The sequence below is a fragment of the Pinus tabuliformis genome, chromosome 7 (assembly GCF_031772625.1).
Source record: "Pinus tabuliformis cultivar Carrire ecotype Pingquan chromosome 7, CPIR1, whole genome shotgun sequence".
NCBI classification, from domain to species: domain Eukaryota; kingdom Viridiplantae; phylum Streptophyta; class Pinopsida; order Pinales; family Pinaceae; genus Pinus; species Pinus tabuliformis.
The window spans coordinates 1,803,974,257-1,803,980,256 of NC_142293.1; the positions used below are offsets into that span (position 1 = coordinate 1,803,974,257).

The 6,000-nt window shown below is 36.8% G+C and overlaps 1 pseudogene; it reads right to left on the reverse strand.

Annotated features, from left to right (window-relative positions):
* The window catches only part of LOC149255562 ((R)-linalool synthase 1, chloroplastic-like), a 163,490-nt pseudogene that overhangs the window by 156,987 nt on the left and 503 nt on the right, over nt 1-6,000 (reverse strand).

Below are 6,000 nucleotides of genomic sequence, written 5' to 3' on the forward strand. Positions count from 1 at the left end.
GAAACAACAAGATTACCCAGTCAGAAACAGCGGAATAGATAAAAAAATCATTGGAGAATAGAAATCACTTTGCATTACATAACAGGCTTTGGCCTTGGCTTGCTTTCCTTGCCTAGGGAAATTACAAATTTATAGAGGCAGAAGAAGGATCTAGAATCCTGTATGTGATTCAAATGGAGATATGGAATGATCTAGAAACTAATGGCGGTGTAGAAAGATCTAGAATCCTAGAGATCTAGAAAGATTTGATCTAGAAGGATCTAGAATCTTACGTGAATTTGGCTTCACACTTAACACATTGAAATCTAATAAGGTTTTGGAATTTTCCCCACAGAGGTGGATCAAATCTTTGCAAATAGAAACAGGTTGTTACACGATGAAATCATGGACCTGCAAATAAAAGGGGTCATGTCCAAATACGTCGATGTAGTTCCTTGCTTCCAATCTTGGCAAATTTATATGCTAACTATATTCCAGAACGTACAATATCTGCCAACAACAAAATTTATATTGTAAAAAATAGATCGCAACATATGTGTAAATTTATATTGTAAAATACAGATCGCAATAGATCGCAAAATCTTGTATACGGTTAACAGAAATAGTTGTTCAATTTAAGATAGGAGGATATTATTATCTTATATATATGAATAAGCATGAGTATGAGGATTCATCTTCTTACTGATTAGCTGAGGACCTGCAGTGTATCTAGTTGTTTTGAGACATATTTTTGTGGGATGGACATATTAGAAGAAAAGCTATGTAAATGAAAACTTTCCTTTTAATGAAAACGAAATTCGTTTTTTATTTTGAAAAACAAAAAAGAGAATAAGTATGAGGATTGCAGTGGAGCAAATATTGTAGAAAATATATGAAGATGGGCAGGTGGAAAATACTGGAAAAATATATGAGGATATGGAAAGGGCATATATATATAAAAGAGAATGGATGGAAAGAAAAACTATAGGACAAGTTTATTGAGTTGCATGAATTGCTAGGATGACTGTTTTAGGCCTAATTGTCTGGATGATTATTTTAGGTCGAATGGTCAGTATGACCATTTTTTGTCAGAATTTGGACAAATTTTTTTCAACAAATCTTGCGCAAGGAGTGTTTAAATCATGTTTTTGAAGGTGGAAATGGATTAGCACCATCAAAAACCGTGTGGAGCACCCAAAATATTGAAGTTTAATAGCTATAACTTGGATTTACAAAAATCCTACTGAAATTTATTAAAATATTACAGAAATTTTCAAGATTTTCAAAGCAAAAAAGAAATTGGAAATGGATTCAGCACCATCAAAGACCTCTGGAGCACCCAAAATATTGAAATTTAACAACTATAACTTGGATTTACAAAAATCCTACCGAAATTTATTAAAATATTACAGAAATTTTCAAAATTTTCAAAGCAAGAAAGCAATCTGGTTATACTAGGACAAAAATATATATAAAGTTGGGGATGAAAAGAAAAAATATGAAGGGAAACAATATTGAAAAATTATAAGGAGGTGGTGAAAATATTGAAAAAAATATGACAGAACATCTGTTTATTCCTTGAGAAAGTAAATGTACAATTGAGATACTGGAATAAATAATGATGACAACGCTGCGATGACTTACCTGTAAACATAATCCAGAGCTGATTTTATTTCACTTTTGAAATGCCTATCGATTCCCAAACATTCAATGCTGTCGACTACAGAGAGGCGCATAAGGAGATCATTGCAAGGAGTGATTAATTCTCCATCTTTAACCGAGATTGAATTGATCATCTCTTTTACTTCTCCAATAAGTTTCTGAGCACGTTCATGGTACGAAGTTGCCTGACCCACCCATATACATTCAGTAATGTAAATAAAAGGAATTTCAATTGTGAGCGAAGAAGGAATACACAAAAGAAAAACTTCAAAGATGAAAATTACCCCATAAGGCTTTGAGAGGGACTATATGAAATTATGGTCCCAGAGGTTGGAATTGTTAGGATATTCTGACACATAGGAAATAGTTAAGTACAACTTGGTCTAGTATAGAGTTAGGTAAAATGTGTTTCTTTACTATGTACATTTTGTAACTTACAATTCGACGGTTCATTCTCTCCTCGGTATTACCGGCACTTGATCCGTGGCTTAACACCCGATTGGTCCATGATCTCTATTTAAAGAGCATGGAGGGTCATTTGTAGGTTAACCGTTCATGAGAGAAGCTTATGTAAATTTTCATTCTTTTATTAATAAATTGCCTGAAGTGGCCGCGTTGGCTCGGGCCGTGGACTATTTCCCTCTTTGATGGTTTTAACCACGTCAAAAGTACTGGTGCATTGATCTGTGATCTGTTTGTGAGCGGTGTCCTTTGGTGTTCTGTCTGAGGAACTTACCCTGTAAATTCCTACATGGTATCAGAGCTATTTGAGGGCCGCGTCCGTTGGTGATCCAAATCTGAAGCCGGTAGAACTGCATCCGACTACAGTTTCTTAGATCTACTATTTTTGGCTGCTTTTAGGCCGAGAGGACTGCTCTGTTGTGTTAGGAGCATCTGTTCCAGTGAGGAACCCTTTCGTTTCACGTGAAAAGGTTTCCGGTAGCCCTAGCTGCGTCATTCTTAAGATCTGGAGGTATACAGTGTTTATTTGCAGTTTACAGTTATTTTCTCTCTGTTTATTTCGATTTTCAGTTTATTTAGCTTTTTTTTATTACTGGATCTATACCTTTCATTTCTGCGGATGCTCTTTGCCTTGCGACTATGTGCGATCTGGGCAAATCAAAAACAGAAAGGAAAAATTTTTCTCATGCGTATGCTCTTTTCCGCTGCGCCTTAGTGTGATATCGGAAAATCAGAAACATTGAGGAAAATATTTAGTTTCCGGCTAAAACTAACTTCGAGCCGCAAGGTTCGTTTTTTTTTGTATGTCGTGTTGGGTTTTGTATTTTTTGTTTTGTAGGGAAAAAGAGCTTTCTCAAAGCAAGCACGCAACAAAGCATCAACCCCCCGCCCCCCCCCCCCCCCCCCCCCTCTCTCTATCTCTCTCTCTCAAACTTTTTGTATAGCTCACTTGGTGCAAAGCTAATTTATGAGAGTATAGGTCTTGGGTTGAAGTCTCCATTTTGTGGGGGCGGATTTTTCATTTTCACACATTCCCGCACTTTGTCGGTGACTTCATCAAATTTTCTTCAAAAAGCCATAACTTCTTCATCCAGAAGCCGTTTTCAGAACCGTTTTTTTTGAAACAGCCTAATTTTTCGAGATCTTTCCATTGAAACACTTAGTTTCAGCATCTATAGCTTTAGTTTTTTTTTTTTAAAATGGAAAGTCCATGCCAAGTTATTCTTGACAGCACCAACTACTTCCAATGGTGGTCCTACATTGTGGATTTACTTAGAAGTAAAGGTCTTTACAGAATAGCCACAGGCCAAGAGACCAACCGAAAGATGAAGACAAGTCAGCTAAATGGGAAAATAGGCAAGACCAAGCACGTGGGTTGATAGGGATGTCTATTTCTCCAGATCTTAGATTCCATATTGTAGAACTTGATACTTCTGATGAAGCAATGAAACAGATTACTAAAGTATTTGGAATTAAAAATGAACTTAAAGCCCATCAACTTGAAAATGAATTGCTTACATTGGACCCCAATAATTTTTCTTGCATTGAAGATTTTTTGTCCAAGTTCAAGACCCTTAGACTTCTCTTGGAAGGTGTTAAGGCTAAGAAAGAAGATAGTAGCCTTATCTACTCCATTCTTACTAAGTTGGGACCAATATTCTGTGTTTGTTTCCACCTTCCATTCTACAAGAGAAGCCTTCATTTCTCAAGGACAAGCCTACAAGTCCCATTCCTTTTATTCCTTTTGTGATTCTTTAATAAGAGAACAAGAAAAACTCTTACACCTTGGTCTTCTTCATCTTGGAAACTCTTCTAAGAAAGCGTTAGCCGTCCAGCAGCAACCAAATTCAAAGAATCCTAAGAAGTCGTATCCTAAAAGGAATGGTCATAAACCAAACAAGGGTCCTAAGAAATTTCCGCCTCAAAATGAAAAATCATTTCAACAAAATGATAAGATAAATAAAAACAAATGGAAGAAGACTGATAGACATTGCAACTTTTGTAATCGAGATGGCCACTTAGAATCCAAATGCTTTAAGAAGATGGAAGCCTTGGAAGCAGCAATGAAGAAGCATAACATCCATTTGGAGCAATCTTCAACTTCAACTTCATCTTCAGGAATGGCACTTTCTGCATGTGGTTGTCAAGCATCTCAGTCTGGCTATGCACTAAATGTATCTTCTTCTTCTCATTCTCATGAGTGGCTCATTGATTCTGGAGCTTCTTATCACATGGCCAAAAACAAAGCCATGTTTTCTTCTTTAAATGATTGTAACACCAAAAATATATATGTTGGTGATGATAGATCTCTTAGTGTTGTAGGGACTGGAACTGTTCATCTAGACAATGGTCAGTTTAATGATGTATTATGTGTTCCAACCTTATCCTGCAACCTTCTATCTGTATATCAGATAACCCATTCAGGTGAAGGTAAAATCGTTGAATTTTCACCTCACAATGTTGTAATTAAGGACCTAAGAGATCCTAGACAGATTTTAGCTATTGGCATTGCTGATGATTCTACAAGGTTGTATAAGTTTCACAACTTTGGGTCATCAAATCTTCCCTCAGTATTTGTTGCTCATAATGATGAAGTGAGCAAACTTTGGCATGAGCGATTTGGTCACTTAAACTATCGCTCTCTTCAGAATCTATGTAAAGAAAATATGGTGACAGGTCTTCCAATGGTATCTTGCAGAGATGGTGTTTGTTCCGGATGTGTACTCGGAAAACATCATCAGGACAGTTTTGAAAAACGTGCCTCCTGGCACACCTCATCCCCTTTACAGCTCGTGCATAGTGATTTATGTGGTCCACTTCCAGTTGCTTCATTCTCTGGCTACAAGTATTTCTTAACTTTCATTGATGATTTCTCTAGACGCACTTGGGTATACTTCTTAAAACTCAAGAGTGAAGTATTTAACATGTTCTTGGCCTTTAAGGCCTTTGTTGAAAAACAATCTGGACATCAAATTCTTAAGCTAAGATCTGATAATGGCGGAGAATATGTATGTTAAAAACACATTCATCAACTTTTGCACTGAGAATGGAATTCAAATGCAACATACTATTCCATATACTCCACAACAAATATGTGTAGCTAAAAGGAAGAATCGCACCTTAAAGGAAATGCTAATTGTATGCTTAAATCTAAAGGACTTAGTCTTAACTATTGGGCAGAAGCAATTAACTGTGCAAATTACATAGTAAATTGCACTCCTACTAAGGTTTTAAAGAATATCACTCCAGAAAAAGCATGGAGCTCAATCAAACCAGATGTAAGTCACTTTTGTGTTTTTGGAAGTGAAGCATGGGCCCATATTCCAGATGAGAAACATAAAGCTTTAGAACCTAAGAGTGAAAAATGTATTTTTGTTGGATATTCTGAAGATGTCAAAGGATATAGACTTATTCCACTTAAGTCCAAAAATGTTATCATTAGAAGAGATGTAAAGTTTGTTGAAAATATATCGGCTTGCGAGCCTAGTTCGGCGGATGTGCCACCTCTCCCTATCTCTTCTACTTTTGAAAATATTTCTTCTTCAGATGATGAAAGTGAGGATGAAAATCCTCCCCCACCTTCTCACGATCCTCCTTCAGCTCCTCAGCTTCCAAAATGGGTCCATGCTACTCGGGATGCAGCAGGTGATCTTGCCGGTGATCCTACAGATCAATGACATACACGTTCTCAGTTCGAGAGAGGCCTCTTCTTTACTGGCTCAAGCTTCAATGAATTATGATCCTGACAACTTTGCAGAAGCTTCAGGCCATCCAGATTGGGAAGCAGCTAAGAATGAAGAATATCATTCATTATTGGCAAATGATACATGGGATCTTGTTCCTCTCCAAAAGGCGAAATTGTTAGATGCAATGGGTTTACAGAACCAAGTATGGTCC